Below are 22,677 nucleotides of genomic sequence, written 5' to 3' on the forward strand. Positions count from 1 at the left end.
TTCCAGTATCCAAGCCACTTATTAATTTACAACCACTAAGTTCAATTTTATTAAGGTTGACCAGAATAAAGCAGAGTGGCGCACTTATTTGTATACTGAATGTTAATATACAAAATTTTTTGTTTTTATTATGATGACCCTAAATAGTCTCGAACTCATAAGATTTAAGTAGATACTGGTGGAAATTAAAACTGCACCCTTTTAGAAATATTCAGGTTTATTAAATCAATTCAAATGTCAATTATTAACCTTGTATTCCACCAAAACAATGTTTTGAACAATAGGTTAAAATTACTACTTCCTTAGGCAAGGCACTTTCGATTTAATATTGGCTCACTGTCCTCTAAATACGTGAGTATAAAATATAAAAAATAAAATAATAATCTTGAATAAATCTGAATGAAATAAATTAAATAGGCTTCTTCTCAAAACTAATAAAATAATAATGATAAATTTCTTTCAAATTAAATTCTCAAACAAAACTAAACAGTTCTCAACAGGAATTTTTCACAAGTTCCTACAGGATATGGTGCAGCACCTGCAGCTCTTAATTTTTACTACAATCCTTAGAATTTCAATTAAATTTTACGTTCGACTTTAATAAATTACTCCTTTACAATTCATATATATATTTTAGTCCTCACTCAACAGAATTTGATCGTTAATTTCAAATTTTCAATTCCAATTTTAAATTAATTCACTTCTTAATTTTGCAAATTTCAAATTTAGAAAAATTTAATAATTCAGTCAAAGTACTTAGCTCTTTGGTCGTGAAGGTCTTGGAGTTCGGTATTAATATAATTTATACCGACGGATCCTACGCCCGACACTAGTTTTAAACTCGCACTAAAATGACTTTACTCTCTGGCTTCTCAACTCGGAATGGTAGCAGAACGTGGTTTCTCGGCCTGCACCGACTACGCTCCTGTTCCTGCAGGTCTGTTTAAATCTCTCCCAACGCAGGTTGGCCGCCTAACCAAGATATAGTCCACTGTAAACTATTGTTTAGCATTCACTGCCATCAAGTCAGGTCTAGACCAGATTCCAAGCGCGTTGTGCCTGCCGCTGGATTACAATATAAATTTACTTTTTTATTCCCTATCCATTTACAATTCTAAAATAAATTTTTATTTATTAAATTTTTATTTTTATTTAAAGTATACCATGTAATTGGTATAGTACCGTAAGCAATTTTCAGTGCGACGTGTGTCAGAGATATAAAAAGGATTAGCGCCAATACATAACGTCACACGAACTTAGAGAATATTCTATTTTTACCGGAGCTCAGGAAATGTGACGGCAGGTTTGAACGAACACTTCGGAAGTCAAAACTCAGCAGAACCTAACGTAAACAACTGTCAGTATAACGCGTGTCAAAGATAGAGAAGGGATCAGTGTGAATAGACAACGTCACAACTTGCACGTGGACCTTCGCATTGTCTTTGTTCTTTCAACTGATATTCACTAATATGATAGGCTGTTGTGTAAATATTTCATGCAAATCTTCTATCAAGATTTGCTTATAAAAATGAGTTTCAAATACTGCCTTTCTTATTTATTCATAAATGTCTTACGAATTTAAGTTGGACCACCACTGGCAAGTGTTGTTGAGTAGAATTATGGCAGTATTAATTCAATTGATTTTGCAGGCATTTATGAAATTTAATTCTTACGAGTTAATTGTTTACAGAAGAAATCTGGGAACAACTTTCAACAGACTTGTTTACGTTGTCCTTAACCTGAATATATACATTATAGAGTAAAATGCAGTAAGTTCTATATACATAAATTGTAATATAAACTCAGTGAATAGACTGAACACGTATCTATAGTATCGGTTTCTGCAACTAATAGCTATACAATTTTAATTACAGATTAAGACAATCTTATTCATTGGTAGAGCATCCTAATAATGACTCAATGAATAATCCAGTAATAATAAACCAGTAATAAAGGCAAGTTTAATCCTCATACAATTTCTGAGGTACATGAAACATTAGAGTTTTATGCGGTTTCTCTTTACTTTTACTGTTAGAGGGTTTTACTACTCTCTTTTAAGGCGTTTACTATCCGGGTGTAATGTAAATAGTCATAGTAATATTAGATTCGTATTCTTTAAGTAATAATTCACTTACAACCTTGTCAATTGTTTGGTTTAATATATGATTTTATTACAACTATTTTATACTTCACCACTATAGGAAATTAATTTGTTATTATATTAAGACATAATTTTCTGTAAATTTAAGATAAAACTTGAAGAAAAATAATTCTCAGTTTTTTGTTCGAGCGTTACATTTACAATTTAATAAGTATGTATGCTTTGCCTTATTATATTGTGTGCAAAATGTAGTCCCCAATAAAAATAACCGTTAAAATTTCCGTTGAAAAAACTTTTTTATTTGCATCCTAGGTGTTTCAAAATAAAAATTAGTAGCTTTCGTATAGAAAGGATCTATGGTGTGAAATGACAGAGCCCTATGAAAGAAGTAGTCATATACCTGGTACTTATTATTTCAGTGCCTATAGGTAATAGATTAAAGAGTTAAATACGATTTGTATCAGTTCATATTTGATTTGCGTAGAATAATTGTATCCAGTACAAGGTTTTCTCTTTTTTCAAATAGTTTTAAGCCTTTAACCATGAGTGATATATATTTTATTTTTTATGTTAGGCCTTGGTCTGGCTACTTCAACAGTAGTTGCCTCAAACAGAATTGAATATTTATTATTCGGCAATCTATGAATGAAATATAAATAAATATACATTTTGTATAGTACGTTTATCCTTAGAACATTCGTATTAAAATAATAAATTTATATTTTTCAGTCTGCGTAGATAATTTTTAGTTTTAATAAGATTATTTCCTTGAACATTACACAGATATACTTAACGAATATAAAATAATTCATCGTCCTCAAGGTGCATTGTCACATTCGCTTACAAAAAACATAATATGTTCTTAGTTTAATTATTCAAGAATTCGTTTTTCTGTATGGTATTTAAAATTAAATTAAACTCCATTTGTAGCTGTTCAATGATTAGTATTAATTAGGTCAATGATATCTTTTACCTCGGATAACCTGTGATGTATTTTACACATCACATTACTTATTTAATTACGCATATTTCACAGTAATTTTGACCAATTCTATTTCTCTTACTCGACAACACACAGAACACTACAACGAGAATGAACAGTCGGCCAGGAATGAGCGCCCACGCCGCTATAAAGCTTTCAATGTACAATGACCAATCACAGCAGCCGAGTTCACCACGAGTAGAGTGCTTATGCATTATTTAACCAAATCTTTTCTTTCAACGTTTCATATTCCTCTGCATGTTCTACTGCTAATTTTTTGGATCATATACTCTTGCTTTATATAAGGCATAATCGAAGTAAGATAAAACAAGCACACCTTTGGGGTTATGAAAGAATGTGTTACTGTGATTTTCTATAATCTAGCCCACATAGCTTGGACGATTTCATTAACCAGTTACCAATAAAAATTATTAATTAAGCGGCTATCTGTTTTGGCCGCTTTAGCACAAACAATGGTATCCCACAAAAACCTAAAATGGTATTTTGTATTATGTCATAAAAAAAATAGTTTTTGCAATAAGAAGACCTCCTCCTTCAACTAAAATGATATGTTCAAATCGAATATTCAAACACAAAAATACGTAGTAATAAATAACATTTATTGTTCCACATCTTGCGTCATCTCCTAAGGTTTTCAAGTGGCAGTATAAGATTTTTATTAGTGTACAGTATCACTGCGAACATTTAGTAGTGGTGAAAACTATAAAACCATTATGTCTGATCGATTACAACTAAACTTAGAAATAGTACTAAACGGTGCTTGATATAATTGTCAAACAAAAATAGTTACTATATAGCACCCAAGGGCATTTGTATCTATTTCAGATATTATGAAACGTACAAAAAAAATACCGAAACTTTTTTTAAGCTGTCAAGCTATTTTAGTTGTGACCCTACTTTTCAGTTGTTATTCATCATGGAACAAATTAGAGTTTTAGAAATCTTGGGGATTTTTAACAAGGTGAAAATTTACATGATTATTGTTTCGTGATGTTTCGAGATAAATGCTGCACAAAACTTTTAGATATACAACATAATAATAAAATATTATAAACATACTTGGTAGCTTATGAATCTGTACAGATCCCTCCGCATGCCATTGGCTCGCTGGGTTGATTTCGTGACATGATCTAAGAACAAGAGCCCACCATCCAGTATGACACCAAGAGTCTTGACTGTGTCTCAGACCACCAGTTACCCAAGGGTCTGCACAAAGTCGTGCGGAGCTTGATACAGTTGACGGTTGTTGGTTCCTAAGTTTGAGATCGTCTCCAGCTGCACGCCTCGAAATAGATTCGCATGTGACAGAACATATCATAAAAAAATAATAGCAGTATCATCTTATTGAAAAAGTTAATTTTAGTTTTGTAATGAAAATTTCTTTACGAAGTGTTCGCAATTGAATATGTAATTATCACAAAGAAAAAATAAAATATTATAGGCATTGAACTTTATTCAGCAATTTTAATTCACCAAACCTTTCGTGTCCTGCTTTACTTTAGTGAAAACTTCACTATTATTATGTTGACCAGCCTAGAAAATTGTCGATTCTAATTCATTGAAAGTTTTAAATCATTGAGAGAAATGTGTCACAATTTAGTATAGCAGCATATATATATATATATATATATATATATATATATATATATATATATATATATACTTCTATACAATATGGATCACGAAGTTCTTTTAGAATGAAGCAATACAAATATAGTCCATCCCACTTCCTATATTTGCGTTTATCTAGTTTCTGCCGTAAAGATTACAATTTGTATCAATCAAAATTAGTTACTGCGTGTATACCTATTCCTTTATTCTTTAAATCAGTTTAAACTTTTTATTGATTTCATGTATAGAAAATGAAATATTATGATTCCCGTATGAATTATCCCTTTAAAACTACGTCATGTTCAAACACCATGTCTGATGTAATAAACCATATTGTTAATGACTATAGCGGGTCTCATCGGACATAGATATGATAGTTGATTGATTACTGATGTACAATTCAGTCAGAAAATATTGCTCAGTCGCTACTAATTATCTTCAACTGCATTAACATACTTATCACAAAAACTTTGAAGTGGTATATTTCAAATGTAATACAGCCGACTAAAATGCATGTATTCAACATTCTACGTATTACAATACAAATAATTGTTACACATGACGCAAGAAACAGTTAATTCATCTCTCCTATTTGAGTTCTCACTTAAGCCCTGGTCATAGCTGGATAGTACAGCCAAGTTAAATAAGGTTTTCTATTGTTTCTTTTTATACATAATATTTACATTTTATAAAAAATAGTCTTCCTTAAATCAACTAATTTTAACTGCGACTGACGCTTTTTAATTAATTTAAAAAATGGATGAATATATCTCCTCAGTTTTGTTCTGTAAACCATCAATAAGTTCATAAAAACTAGTATTAAATATGTATTTATATAATAAATTCTGAACTTGTAGGAAATGATATACCAGGTACACTAAAAAAACATCACCTTATGGACTACTATAAACTGTCTATAGTGAATTTGAAACATATACCTAATACATAGTATACTAAGTTACCTGTCTAAGGAATCAAGAAAGGCTTGTAACTACCATACAGAAATGTGCAGCAAAGCAGATTGAAAGAGGAGAGAGAATAGTTATTGATGGTATAAGGTTCAGATTGCAACCATGATGTCACAGCCTGCTACAAACAGACTCTAGACTTAACGTTACAGTTTGTTTATTTCCTCTCCTCTCATATTCTACTTATGTTTATAAGACACACAGCTCCGAATTTATTATTATTGTTACATTCTGTCTATATATCAGAAAAATACAATACTTAAAACATTTTATACCTGATTTAAAAATTAGACAAGTTTAAAAATACGTCTACCAATTGTATACTATAAAACAAAATAATAATATAATAATATTGTAACAAATAGAGTTCATATTTTGTCATCCAACGATGGTGAACTATCCTCAAATGACATTTGTTCAGATATATTGTAAAGATATTTCCTCAAAAGAATCTTCAAAGTAATTTTAGTTTGGTTGATTTGATAGTGTAATTAGCAATCATTCGTAACCAGAATAAGCGTAGTTCCTCAGCGACTCATCCATTACACGCGTTTTTCGAGTACCACCATTCGCATGTTTTTTTACACACACACACACATACAAATATCGGCATTGATTATTACAAATATTTATTTACATAATTATAATACTGATTTATCAGTATTGGAAAACCTATCAGCTGCCTGAATTTAATGAAGTATGATTAATTGGCTGGTTCCATAATTCTTTATGCTTATACTAGTTATTAAGAAGCAGAAAATACAATATTACATACTACAAACGATTGTGCGTGCGTGTGTGTGTGTGTGTGTGTGTGTGCGGCGTGCGTGCGTGCATGCGTGTGTGTGTGTGTGTGTGTGTGTGTGTGTGTGTGTGTGTGTGTGTGTGTGTGTGTGTGTGTGTGTGTGTGTGTGTGTGTGCTCTGTGGCAATAATTATTTAATTAACAAATTGTTGCCGTAAGGTTGATATGAACGTTTTTATTTATTGGTACAAACTAACCATTTTGCCGTGCTAAAGTATACAAACAAAAATTTCTTGGTAGATAACAAACATATGTTATAAGTTAAACCACGTGTTATGAATATAGTTTAGTTTTTTACGATGCAAGCACTATTATACAACACACGTTATATTACAACAAAACTTTCTTAAAAAAGAAAGTATGAGAAATTAAATATAAATTATTAATAAACTTTATTAAGTATTAAGTATTTTATAAATTTAGAAAATCCAGCGTTTATCGCTTACTATATACCAAAAGAGAAAAACTCCAGTCTAAACTTTGCTCATTAATAAAAAGAAAAATTGACCTACTGGTAATATAAAACTATAAAGTAGATTTAACCTATATGTATATGTAGGTCAATAGCTAATAACCAAGGGAATGAAGTCTAATGCGCTATGAAGCCGGAAATGAAGTAAGCTTCCGCTCGTAGTTAAGATTAACTGTTAAATTTTTCTTATCACTATTACATCTTATATAACTGGTTTACTATATATTTAGTTTCATTAAACCTAATAATAATAAGGCTTAGTTTTACAATTTTTAGATTTAATTTAATTTGATAATAAATAGCATATAACCCCTTTTTATTTCCGCCAATTTCATCTATCCGCCAAAGTTACGTTTTTATATATAAAAGTTCACAAAAATGTAATCTTCTATGAAATGCAATACTTATCTTTCAAATATTTGTCACGGTACTATATGTATATATATATATATATATATATATATATATATATATATATATATATATATATATAGACATATAGCTGACAACTTCTAGTAAAAAAAATCAATTCAAAGTGATTGGTTGATTTTCTTCGCAAAGAGTATTGCAGTTCTTGTAACGCATATTAAATAAAGTTGCACTCTAATTTATCTAACTTAAGATACTTTTCAGATGTAAAACAATTATCACGCTAACCAAAGTTTACCGACAATAAGATCAATCTGTACGAGAGAAGACTCTTAGAGGCGAAGTGCTCTGGGACTGAAGAGTGGAAGGATTGGTAGAGAGGGGTAGGAGTAAGTGATTGAGTGAAAGGGTAACATTGCAATCAGGTCTATACTCTGCTGTCCTATGTGGACACTAACCTAACTATTTATCGGTTGTAATGAAGTATTTTTCTTGTACTACATGGTATTTGTATACTTTCAACCCATTTTTTATAACATTCATAAGTGATTCAAATTATTTTTCATATGGAAATTAAAAAATATCAATTTCGTCACATATCACAAGCCAAAATAATATTTAGGCAACATTTATATTTCTATTGTTCTTTCTGGAATATAGATATTTGTTAGAACATTAATTTAATTGGAATGATTTTCTTTTATTACGTGGAGATTATTTGTGAAATGTGTCAGTTTGAAATATAGTTTTTTGAAATATAGTTTTCTATAGATAACGGCTTAAATTAGTAGTAATGTAAGACTACGGGTACCAAAAACCTTATTTAAATTTAATACCTGTTCAAATAAACTGATCTGAATCAATAGTAATCACTCCCATTCTACCTACTTAATTGTATCTCATTACGTAAATATGGATTAGGAGCATGGAATAACTTTATATGCGTAGTAAACGATCGTTCTAGAGAGAGATACGTGTGTTATTTTGTTCTGTTCCATATCATTGTAAATCGGTGTATGGAAATCATCAACAAATCTTTTCATACACTGTTCTTGACTATGTGGATCATTTAATAAAAACTATATATACAGGTTAACTAATTAACTTGTCATTACTTATAGCCAAATTTTCTACAACTGTAATTGTAAATCAAATGTATGTTTAGGTTTAGAAATAAAATGTTACCTTCTTTATATTTAGCACGTATATTTTTTAATACCGCATGAGAAACATTGTGAAACTTTTACTTTTTCCCATTAAAGTTACTGTTACTTCTTGAGAAAATATAAATTCAGTTAAATAAAATAGTTTAATTTAGAATATCAGTGCCAGGTTTCTCGATCTCTACTAACATTGATATGAGTACAGTTAGGTCACTAATCCCTAACAGTAACATATCATGCACATTACTTTGACACCCAATGATATAACAATGATCATTGCCTATCCGAGAAAGGTGTTAACATATTCTGATCCCTAAACGCTAACACGCTTAATGCAAAACAAAATTGCACTATTTGTTTTTTAGATTATAATAAAATAAAATGTAAATCTCAGAATTCAGGGTGAAAAACTTAACAATTGTTTTGAGATTATTTATGAAAATAAAATATCCCTTACACAATATTTCTATTAAAAGGAAAGCCATTTAATTAAGTTCTCTTATTTACCCAATTTCGTTAGATACTGTGGTCAGGATGAACTCATTCTACGCTCTTGTGACTATCAAAGAGCTTATTAAGCTAACAATCTGTGACCATGGTCTAATATGATTGCCCCTATTTGATTACAAACGACTTTGATTACAACAGCTGAAATTTTATCCCGCTCAGTTTTAGTAGGCAAAGAAGAACTAATTAAGTATATAACATCGATCAAAAAAAAAAAAAAATCAAAATCTTTTTATTGCAGCGACATTGTATATACATTGTATGGCAAACGTCAATACGGGGTTTCTAAAATTCCAAGCATTCATACACACAATACACATTCATACTTACAATTTTACAACCACGCCTCTTTCATTCTTCGCCAATGCAGCCCACTTGGCACAGCAGAGTCAGTCTTCTAATCGGTTCTTGGCTCAGTAATATCCCGTAATAAGTTTACTTCTTCTGGACTATTAGTAATTATGTTTAATGATTGCCTTTCCTCGTTTATGTTTATAAATATTTCGTATTGAATCTTTCAAATAGTAATAAGAGCAAAAATATTTAGCAGTAATCATATTAAAAATCCATTCATTTCAACCTGTAGCTCATACAAGAAGGCTTATAGAAAACAAGAATTTAGTCTTACGGACTAAATGATCGAGCCATTTCGAGAACTACTTATGATAAGTAAATAAAGTTTAAGAGTTTAGTTATGTACTCAATTAAAATATATAAATAGATCGCACTGTAACTTCTACATCGGTTTCTAATATTATTTTCGTTATGCTTAAGAAAACGCTTGTCTCCTCTGTTTGTAAAACCTCTCAACTTTGAAATATTCAGTAAAAATATTTAGCTATTACTCAAATTAACTTTTAAAATAATGTTTGTAATTAATACATTTGTTATGTAAATTTCCATTAAAATAATTAATGTTAAATAATACGCGCTTGTTTGATATAGCGTAAATATAGCAGATTAATATACAAGAGAAGGAGACAGACATCTGGTCGCTGGCTTAAAGAGGAACGAGAATCTCATTACTTAATAACTCAGTACAATATTGACAACAAATGTAAACGATTCTAAGTAATGATGTAGTGATTTTAAGGCATTAATTATTTTTCGCTGGATTTCAGAATAAAGTCTTTCTATTCCAGACACTTTATTCACATAGTGTTGTAAAGCTTTCCTTGTTTGGTTGCTTTGATTTAACCATTGTTGAGCAAGAGAATTAATGGAAAATATATTTAAATGTAAAGTAATATTAAAGGCAATACAGGAAAATGAAACTAAAATGTTTAAAAGTGCTTATTTTGTTCATATTCTCTAAAGTATTCGGTACATAACAAGTTTTAAATCCCATTTGGTAGATAAAAAACTATGAATTTATTTGTAAATTTTCTGTCATCATAATTTATGCCAGTGTGATTTTGTTCCGGTGCTGTAGTAGCGTATGAAGTTTCTTTATATATTCTATGTGAGTCAAGAGGACCGTGTGTGTGTCAAATTTAAAAAATTAATTCATTTTAATTTTCTGGGATATCAGGAAGTTGAAAAATTGATGATAAGTGTGTTACTAAAGGGTTTGCCTTTTGTATATAGGGATTTCTTGTATCCATGGGCTAGAAATATAAGATAGCAAAGTCATTAAGTTAATTTTAAAGCTTGGTCACATCAAAGGAAACTACCCTTTTACTGTCAGGTAATCTCCCATACATCATCTTGGATCCTGTTTGGGTTCAAACAGTATTCATCTGGCTTTTAGATGTCGTTCACACAAACATAAATTTTCATGCTCATGTTCCTGTTTTTCATATATATTTTTGTATGTAATCATATTTTTAAGATATGGAAGGATTATTTACTGAGTCATAACGATTATTTTTAACTCAATATGGGTATTTAGCCTTAACAAACTGTTTCCTTATTTTCAACATAAGTATAATTTTATCATATAAGTTCTTCTACAAACCAGATGAAAACATATGGGTAATAAATTGCTTGTAATTATCTAAATAAATATTTACGAGTGTTATAGAATTCATACCTATATATAAGCAGCTATTCTTATCATGCATCACAGCATGTGATCGGGGTTTCTTAGTTACGTGTACATGGTTAAACTATATTCCAAGCACTCAACAAACAAGTCATAGTGAATTCAGTTTTAAGTGCATACAGTTTCAGTCTACAGGGCTGTGTATTTCAGCCCGAAAGTGCGAGAACAATTCAATATCTATGAGTACCAATGGGATATATAAGCGAAATTCGTCGGTATTTGGTTAAATAATTAAATTATCGGTGTTTATTACTGAATGCTTTACATGTAATGAGGTAATAATTTAGAAGCGTAAATAAGGATTCATATCATTCCACTGTTTGTACTGAGTAATACACAATTTCAACTGATGGGTCATCGAGTTTTGCCTAACGTGGTGGATCAATCAATGCACCCAAAATCTAAAAATTTGAGTAAAATTAAGATTACATTTTTAGTTTAGAATTTCACTACAATCATCCCAGCTTGTCTGATATTTAAGTATATTTATGTACATTAAACTTATATTAAACTAATCTTTCCCTTCAAAAAGTATTTATAAATGTCAGCCATCCCAAGTACAAAGCAAGAATAACAAAAAACAGGTAAAACGTTGCAAAGCCACAAAGAGCGATGTTCTCTTTATGTTGGGGGCAATTAAGGTTTAACACGGCTAGGTTTTATTAGCCTCTTGTCCCTCTCCTTTAATAAGAGGCCAACCTAAATCGTTTTGTAATTTTATACGTTTAGCTTTCAAAAATATAATTTTGACAAATGTAAGCATATACTATAATTAAAAGAATCTAACTTTATTACAAAACATTAATCTCTTGAAATTCGTCATCATAAAGAGCTAAGCGAATAACTTTTTAATCGATAGTAAGAAATTATTAATAAAATTGTAGTTAAAAATTGCTAATATATAGATTGTGACTATCCAGCTTTATTGAAGGTGTATATATTACATAAGTAAATAGTTATATATACAGGGTGTAACTGAAATACACCGACAAACTTCAGGAGGTTGTTCCTGAGGTCAAAGCGAACCAAAAAGTTCCTATAAATGTATGTCCTAAAATGCATCGTTTTTCCGTCTGTCCGTCTGTTTGTGTTTATTACATTAAATTTTTTTTTCTAAACAACCATTAAAGGTACAAAGTTAAACTTTTCAGCATATGCTAATCTAGTAAAGATTGTCAATTTAAAAAAAAAATTGAAAATTTTTACTCAACAAAATTCAAAATGGCAGCTAGTTAAAATCTTTGATGGTGAATTTCTCAAAAACTACTTCCTGTATAAAAAATTTACTAGAATATAAAAAAATATAAATTTATTTATAAAACGAACGGTACCGCCTCATTTTTTGAAATCGCTCAAGAAATAAAAAAAGTTATGGCATTTTTCTTAACCTAGTAACATATCACATTTACAAGTTTTTTTCTTGTTTCAAAAAACTACAGTAGCCTACAATTATTTAGAACATTCAACAAAAATATCTCACATTAAACAAAAGAGTTTTAAGCTGTCATTATTAAGAAATACGGAATAACTTAACAGAGCAACATTTATTTCAAAATATTAGGGATCACTTTACAACAAATGTTCAATATGCCTTCCATTTGATGCGATGCATGCATTAACACGTCTGGTCATTGATTGCCGAGTTCTTTCAAGTATTCCTGGTGTATTCCTTACAGTGTTACAGGCTGCAGTGATACGCTGTAAAAGGTCATCCCTGGTATTAACTGGTCTTTCATAAACTAGAGTTTTCAAATGGCCCCAAAGGAAGAAATCGATTGGATTTAGATCTGGCGACCGACGCGGGCCATGATACAGGGTCCCCCTATCTCCTCTGCCTATCCATCTTTTCCCATAAGTTTGGTCCAGAAATTGCCCTAGTCTAAAATGCGCGGGAGCTCCATCATGCATGAACCAACAGTGCTCTCTCACACCCAAGGGAACATCATCTAAAATTTCAGGCAATTCGTGTTGTAAGAAATGTCTGTAGTTTTCACCATTTAGTATGTCAGGTAATACAAAAGGACCTAATAAACAGTCTCCAATGATGCCTGCCCAAACATTTATTTTAAACTGCTGTTGATGTCTCCCTCCATGAATGGCTTGTGGGTTTTCATCAGCCCATTGATGCATATTGTGGTAGTTGGTTTATTCCATCTCGATTAAAACAAGCTTCATCTGTATACACAACTAATGATGTAAAACCAGGGTTGTTAGCTTGCTGATAAAACCATTGGCAAAACTGTAAACGTAATGGAAAGTCAGCTGGACCAAGGGCTTGTACACGCTGATAATGGTACGGATATAACATCTGCTCATGTAGAACTCGCCATACTGTCATGTGGTCTACGTTGAGTATTGCTCCTAACTGCCTAGTACTTACGCCTGGAATCTTCCTCTACTCGCTGTAAGATGTTTTCTTCCAAATCAGGAGTTCTACGCTGTCTCTGTACACCTCGGTCTGGAGTAGAAGGTAACAAACTGCCAGTCTCATGAAGTCGGTTGAAAACAGCAGCAAATGTTGAATAAGTAGGTTGTTGTCGATTTGGAAATGATTCGTAATACAGGCGGGATGCTAGGCGACTATTACCGTTAGCTTTTCCGTACATTAAATATCATGTCAGCTTGATGGCTAAATGGGGTAACCTGCCATCTTCAATAGAATAAGAGCACTATCGACTAATAATGTTTCTACAAGTGAAAGTAACAGATCATATCTTGTCAAAAATAAACAAGGAAATGACTTACTTATCTGAATTCATTGTTGTTCTAATCAGCTGTGTCTCAACATGAAAACATATTCAGCTGTTTAAACCATGAAAGTTGAGTCATGTAGATTGCTTGTTACAATTTCGTTTTTAAATTTAAAACTAATTATCATGTTTAAAGTTTTTTAACCCAAAATATCGTTTTATTTTTATACTGCCTAAATACTTACATTAACTTTTGAAACAAGAAAAAAACTTATAAATGTGATATGTTTACTAGGTTAAGAAAAATGCCATAACTTTTTTATTTCTTGAGCGATTTCAAAAAATGAGGTACCATTCTTTTTATAAATAAATTTATTATTTTTTTTTATATTCCGGTAAATTTTTTATACAGGAAGTAGTTTTGAGAAATTCACCATCAAAGATTTTAACTAGCCGCCATTTTGAATTTTGTTGAGTTAAAAATTTTCAATTTTTTTTTAAATTGACAATCTTTACTAGGTTAGCATATGTTTGAAAAGTTTAACTTTGTAAAAATTTTAGTTTAGAACAATTATACATCATAACTTAGCGCCTTCAAATAGTGTTTCACTGTTTAATATACGTATCTACTCGTAATTGCAGGTTATAATGTGCAGGCGCTTTGAAAACTTTTCTTCATTTTATTCGTTTATATTCACGACATAAGCGAATAATTCAGATAATAACTATCCTATCTTCTAAGTTAGACTAAATTACGGATACATGTGAAATTTGATTGAAATTTGTTCAGTCGTTTTGGATTTGGAGTTTATTGGCAACATACATCGTGACTCAAGATTTTTTATATATATAAGATATATATATATATATATATATATATAAATATATATATATATATATATATATGTCTTGTATGTGTTATTTAAGGTGATGGGGGCCTTAAATTGATTTATGAATGCCAGACAAAAAAGAGTTGATATAATAAGAAGTTAAAAACGCAATGAAACAAAGAAAAATTAAGTATTTTAAGGTAACTTTTTTCATGAAAAACAATTTACGAATAAACCCATCGTTCTTTTTATCGTGCCAAATGAGATTTTTAAGAGTGTTATGTCCAAAATATTTCAGTGAATAAGATTAAAATTATCACTTTGTAAAGAATTAGTTTAGTTTTGCCGTATAGCTTTTAATATTACTTAAAAGTTAGATGCCTTCTAAATCCATTCTTTTGCTCAACCATTATCAAATTAAAGTAATCAACAAAGGAGAAGTTGAATATTTAAAAGTTGAAATTATTACAAATAGAAGAGACAAGCGTTTCTCTAATATATAAAGAAATAATCTTAAAAACAGATATAGAAATTTCAGTACGACTTATTAAAACATTAAGAGTTATTTATTTTTATAAGGGATAAGTAGTTTTCGAAATGTAAAGAATTAATTCTTATTTTAAGCATTTAAAATATGAGGTACAGATTGAAATAATCGGATTATTGTTATAAATATTGATAGTCACTGTTTGGAATTTCTACAGATTTGTAGTAAGAAAGATTTATAAAACATAAATGGGTATAAGCAATCTTTTAAATAGAATAACAATGCTCCAAAAGAGATAAACATTTTACGGTAAATTACTGAGCCAAGGGCCAATATTATACACTTAATTAGTTTGTCTGTGACTAACAAGCCTGAGTGAGCTAACATTTCAGGTTTTGTAATCAAAGTCGTTTGTTATCAAATAAGGTTAATCGTATTAGACCATGGTCACAAATTTACAGTTTAATAAGCTCTTTGATAATCGCAAGAGCGTGAAATGAGTTCTATGCTGACTGCAGATTCTAACAAGAATGATGGAATAAAAACTTAATAAAATTGTTTTATTTTTAATACAAATATGTGTATTAAGCATGTTATCGTTTAGCGAAATACACTAAACAAATTTATTATATTACCATTACACTTATACTTTTTAAGGTTATGAACTAAGTACACAATAATAAAGTAAGCACAATCATTAAGACTTAGTTGTAATACCTTTTGTAATTTACTTTTTTGAAGAAGCATGTCCATTGGACAAAAATATTATATTATAAATTTTTAAATCTATCGAGGATTGGTCTGCAAGTAGAGGTATGAACGATCAACAATATACGATAGTTTTTATTTAGTTGATACTCATTACTGCTACATATATATGTATATATATATATATATATATATATATATATATATATATATATATATATATATATATATATATATATATTTATTTATTCAAGTTATTAGCTTGTACAATACAAATTTAAATGCTCAATAGTTACAAGACTTCTACACTATGACATTTCTGTTTGGAGTGAGTTGGATAGGCTTATAACCTGTACCTTACAATACTTAGATATTTAACAACTATTATTGAAAGGATTGGAAAGTAACAAAGGGAACTTTATAGTATTCTGGATTCGTTGGTATATTACTGTCAAGGCCGGTCACCCAACTTATACATACTCCGACAATACTTCGCTTAGGTGTCAAACTCCTGCGAATCTCTTTAGTAAGCTGTGAACATATTACATTTTTTAGATCTAAACACCAAATACATCCGTATAGAATTTCTTTATACAATAATATACAGATAATACATAACAAATGATCTTAATTATATTAAAAACTCGAAAAACCAATTAATATATACAGAATGATTCAAAACTAAACGGCAATCTCTCGAGAGCTTATTCTATAGCTAAAAACAAGTAAAAAAGTTCATATAACCATATGCCCGGAAACGCTTCGTTAAGCTACGTTTTCCTAGCTCCGCGACTGGGCTTGCTGCGTGCTACGTAATTAAGGCCAAGTGCGCAGCGTGTTTAGTTGAAGCGTACTTAAATACTGCGCAGCGCAAATGTGTTGTCCTAGGATTTGTCATTTTACGCAGCGTAACGCGCGACTTAAAGTCTCTCCTCGTGTGTAGTGTTCATCTTTTGAAGAAATGTACAGTTTTTCATTTATATGGACCGGAAAAGGAATGTTTTGGCAAAGTTATTGTGCTCTTCGCAGACGAGGAAATGGACGAGGATGTCGACATTGCTGTTACTCTTTTATAAAATTTTATACAATTCTATTTTTTCAGGTTTCTGGCTACGGGAGAATCATACCGATCATTGGCTTTCCAATACAGAATTTCTGCGTCTACAATATCGAATTTTGTCCCCAGACGTTTTGACGGTTGTCAAGGACAAAATAGAACATGTGCATTTGCCACCCCACCATCGGAAATTTATTGGAAACAGAAAGCCGAAGAATTCTGGGTCAACTGAGGCCCAAATTGTATATCTGCAATAGACGGAAAACACGTGAGGATAGTTGCACCAGCTCATTCAGGATCCCTTTTTCACAATTTTAAGAACTTTTTCTCCATTGTATTGTTTGCTATGGGTGACGCAAACTGCAAATTTGTACTGATCAATGTCTGAGCATACGGCAAAGTAGATGCTGGAATCTTAAAAAAGTCTAAAATGGGGAAATTGATTCAAGAAGAACTATTTCCCCACCTCCTGAAAACCTACCTTCTTCTGAAATTAAGCTACCATTTGTTGCAGTAGGAGATGAAGCATTTAAACTGAATAATCATTTCGTGAAACCCTACACGCACAAACAAGCAATCGCAGATGTTCATAAACGACACTTTAACTACGCCACTTGTCGTGCTAGAAGAGTAACTGAAAATGCATTTTGTATTTTGTGTCACATTTTCAGAATTTTTTTCACACCAATAAACTTGAAACCAGAAACAGTCGATTTAGTCATATTCGTAAGTTGCTGTCTTCATAAACTGGATCAGGGATGACTTTATTGCACGCAACCCCAAAGGACTAGTGACTCATCCGCAGCACGAACTTCCTACACAAAACATGATCCCTTTGGCTTATGTCGGAGGCTATGCTAAAGCAGAAGGGTTTAAAGTAAGAAGCAGTTTTTACTGATTACTTTAATGGAGCTTACTACTCAAATAAAATAAAAGCTCTGTATCAGAAAAAAAACTTTGTAATGTGAGCAAACTTTGTAGCTTAGTAATTAAGGGGAAGAGAGTTTATTTATTTTAATTTTTCACTACCTCAGGTTTAAAAACGCCAAATTTAAAGATTTGTATTACCATCAGTAGAACTTGTACATTATCTCATCTGTTCACTATAAGTATTAATTTGACTCATCTAAATTTGTTCAAGTTAACATGAAAGTGTATATAATAATAATAATATACACACGGTCGTCAGCCCTGCTGCGCGGTGCGTGATTGACTGCTCTCGAGGCAGTGCTCCCAGTCGCGCAGCAAAGACCACGCAGCGCGGTTAAGGCTTAAGCACGCAACGCGTAGCTAGGAAGACACTTCCATTGGTTTACAGAGAACCGGTGGTTTCGTCAGTTACGGAGCACGGAGCACGCAGCGCAAAAAGCCCAGTCGCGGAGCTAGGAAAACGTAGCTTTAGCGAGTTACGCCCTAGCGAAAGATTTCGCCCGGATTTCAGAACCCTTGGTGAAGTCAGGCCGTATAAGAATGGTAAAGGTAGTTACAAAGATACAAATACGATTGTTTTTATGTTTTTTATATCTGACAAATTTATTAAAATTCGTCCCAGAGCTGTAAATGCAATAATTTCAGAGATATCTTACGTAAAACACAAGAATTGGTGCAAAGAAATAACACATTTTTTTGTGTTTAACGTAAGATTACTTCCATAAATGTTAAATAAAGGTCATTTTTTTCTTAAACAGATTTGTAGAACATTTAAATTCTGAAAAGATTCATGTGAATTACTTAGGACAAAAATTAATAATAGGTATTGAAATTTTAGCTTTATTTAAAAATAAAACAGACGCACAAAAATGCATATTCATATCTTAACGTGGCTAGTCTGAGGTTACATGATATAAACATAGTTTGCACTTTAAGTCATACAGTATCAAGAGTACATAACTTCTGAAATCAAATTATTAACCATCCAAAGACAAAAGTGCATAAAATGTTAATTTTTATTATTATTTTTGTTAAATCACAAGTTTATAGCTTTCCACTTCGAGTTACACTACTGAAAGAATAGAATCTAAATTTTACTGTAGTATTTCTCTTATTATACTCAAAAGCTATTGGTTTTATATTTATGGGAAACCAATTTGAAAAATACGACTAAACAAGAAAATTTTATATCGTGGTGAGTAGAAGGAGAAACTGGAACCGGAACTCATTGATTGAATATTAAAACAGTCCGATATTTATAACATCAACCCCTAATGCTGAGCTCTGCCGTTAATTCCTAAGTTTGAACCTCAATACTGTCCTATATTAGTACCAATATGTCATATCGGCACGGATTTAGTTTCTTCGAATATGTTTTAAAATTTTTTTAACGTTTTGAGCACGTTTTTGAGAACGGTGAGATGCGTACATTTCAAATAACATTCACCAGCAATAAAATAACTACATATTACTGTAGTAGAATTTGTCGTGTTATTTTGGAAGGAAATCTTACAAAATTTACCAAGGACTTCCATGATTATTCATTAAATGAATGTGTGTCACATCCTAGTAACAAACCAGATATTTCGTTTACAAAGTGCTACACAATTCATAAAAATTCACCACTATCAAAACAAACGAGATATATTCTATCCTTGCCAACTTGTCCTGTGGTTTTCAAAATTATATTTATCAAATTGAATGTAACAAATAACGTTCAAATTACATTTTGTTAACTACAAATACCTTAAGGATAACAATGATAGATCACATATACGATTATAAGAGTTTTAAACATCTGCCCTCTAAATCACAATGACATATCCTGTTAATCCCAATTTGTCATCCTTTGTCTTAAAATAATATAGCCTAAATAATGATTTTCACGTTTACGTTGTATGAGGCTGCACTAATACTGTTTAATTAAAAATGTTTGCCGTAAAGTAAAACCGTATCAAATTTTAAAAATGCTGAGAATATTTTTAATTTGTCAGTTTTCTCTTATTTTATTTTACTGCTATGTTAAAAAAAACAGCTAGATTCAATAGAGCTAAAAGTTTATGTTTCTTCTGAATAACATTTTACATGTTCTTTCATTTATTACATGCACAGTGTGGATAAATCCTAATTTAAAGCTGAAAGATTGAAGTTACAAAAACATTTAAGCTGTCCTTTCATTAAAAGAAAGTGAAAAGGGATGTTAAGCTCTAGCCGTTACAACTTAATTGCCATTCACATAAAGAGAATATCGTTCTTTTGTGGCTTTTCACTGTTTTAACTGTTTTTGGTTGTTGCAAAAACGTGCCTGTCATTTTTTTTCCTGTCAAAAGAAATCACAATTAAATAAGAATTTACAAAATTCCCGCCAGTAGAGGTGAAATAATTAGTGAACTCCCAACAAATACGAGTAGCACAATAAATAGCAATTGTTTCTCTAATTTTGTGACTGTAAAAAAGAAGCGGTTTTTGTATGTTAATTCTTTTTGGTTGTACTAGGTTTCCATGTAAATGCATTTGAAGCTATTACTATTTAAAATAATTAATTACGTAAGTGATCAAAGATATTTATAAACAGGTTAAGATTCAAATTTGTCTGTAATTTTTTAAATAAATTGAGATTTGGTTATAATCGACAAAATAGAAAGCAATAAAAAAAGTAATACGTCTGTCAGTAATTATCCGAAATAGTAACGTGTAATCCTATATATCTTGACATTCCATTTATTAAAACTCTATAGATAGTCACAAAACAACTAGCTGTATTATAAAGTAATTTCAAGTTACAATATTAAAAAACTAGATTTTTTTATATTTTTCTCGTTTGTAAGATTTTAGTTCATTTTAATGTTTTACACATAATTTTTCTTTTCATCACAATAGAGAACCTCTCATCAATAAAGCGTTTCCGAATAAACAAGCGTTTGTGTATAAAACAATACAAACTTGAATTTGATCTATTTATAAATGTGTAGGCTATAGGGATGACGTATTATTTATTAGAAATTAAAAATTACTTACATCAGATTATTGATACAATAGAGTACAGAATACTGCAATACTACCAAGAAACCTTTTGGAAAATATGAACTTGATGCAGAAGTTTTAATCTATTTTTTATTCTAAAACCTTGTAGTACTATATTGAATATTGTGATTTAGTTTAATTTTATATAACTAAACAAGATATTTACATTAGTTAAAAAGCAAGACATACTGCCACAACTAATAAACAAAAATGTGTTAACCTACGAAAATGTCATTTTGTTATCTTCATTTATAAAGTATAGGAAAATTTATATATATATATATATATATATATATATATATCATAGAAAATTTTCTAACAATTTTTTAACATTTCTACTTAAAAAAATTTACAGTAATTATTTTTTATGGAAAATATTAGTTTTGTTTTAACATGTATAGCAAATATACAAAGCAATAAACTTTAGAGTAGCATAAAATCTCTGGATTTTCCGCACTTTCTAAAACAACTTTCGAAAAGATAACGTCATTTGAAAACTTGAAGTTAGATGAGTATCCCTTTAGAACCCTTCTCCCCTGCAGAATTAAAATGGATCCATTGGCCTAATCATATTCCTTTATATTATAAATTTCAAAAACTAACTGGTGACTTTTCTATCAGAATGCAGATTTACAACTTGTCAATAACAGATTGGTAGGAGCATAACATTATCATAGAATACAGTATTTCTTAATATTCATTTAGTATACTACACGCGAAGAAAGATACAATAAGGTTTCACTAATATTACACCTAAATAAGTAAGAATTCTTAAATAATAATGGGTATATTAAAGAAATACACTTAATTGGAAATGTGTATGACTTGTTTTCGAGCTGATCTGAGCTTAGACAACTACAATTTCATTTGAAAATTCTATTCAATTCGAAAACGTAGTCATTACTGATTGTCTTATATTACTTTTAAAGTTTCCATTATTAAAATTTATTTACTTTGCTTATTACAAAAAAGTAGCAATACAAAATTGATTCCCTTTGGTAAATAAGTGAATATTATATAAGAAGAATAGTAATAATTAAAAGAACATTATAGATGTGTTTAACTAAATCAATATTTATGTACCTTAATATAATTCGTTTCCATAATAAATTGTCACGATTGCGTTGAGTTAATAATCTTGGTTTCACGCGTGCAAGTAAACAAAAATAAGAAAATAATGAAGTATTTACTCAAATTGTAACTGTATATTTCAACCTCATAGTTTAAGCATATTTAAATTTATTAAAATTAAATGTAATTGGCAAATCTGTCTGACGTCCTCAGCCAATTATAAAGGCCGATTAAACAGCTACTGAAAACCTGATGATGTTTATCCAAAGAAGAAACAAGATACTGTCTGGAGTATTGCCTGACGGCGCTGCGTAAGGAGATATTCCCTTGATGGAGGTCCCTTATTAACTATTTACTCAACGATGGTGATATAACCCTCATTTCCTGTACGTGGATACAAGAGATTACATCTGTAAGTGGAAACAGATACTAGTAACATAAAACGATAAAACCAATAGAAACCACTTTACTTTACTTCTCAACGGGAATACTGACTAATTTAACAATGACATATATTTAATATTATACTCATACAAATTATATTTCTCTTTACAGTCTGTATTCTGTATTATATTATATTATGATAATTCAGATTTTTTCTTTATACTTCTACGCAGTGAGAAGTTTTAAGATAATAAGTTATGAATAATAGTTTAGCGTTGTAAAATGCTATTTTCTCATATAGGACAATACCTTTTTACAAAATCATATTCGAGATTGTTAAAATATAAAGTACAATCCATATTCTTTGTATGATCGTTTACAGACTAGTATAAATATAACAGTTATGTTATTAACTAGTAATATATATATATATATATATATATATATATATATA

The sequence above is a fragment of the Homalodisca vitripennis genome, chromosome 2, assembly GCF_021130785.1.
Source record: "Homalodisca vitripennis isolate AUS2020 chromosome 2, UT_GWSS_2.1, whole genome shotgun sequence".
Taxonomy (NCBI): domain Eukaryota; kingdom Metazoa; phylum Arthropoda; class Insecta; order Hemiptera; family Cicadellidae; genus Homalodisca; species Homalodisca vitripennis.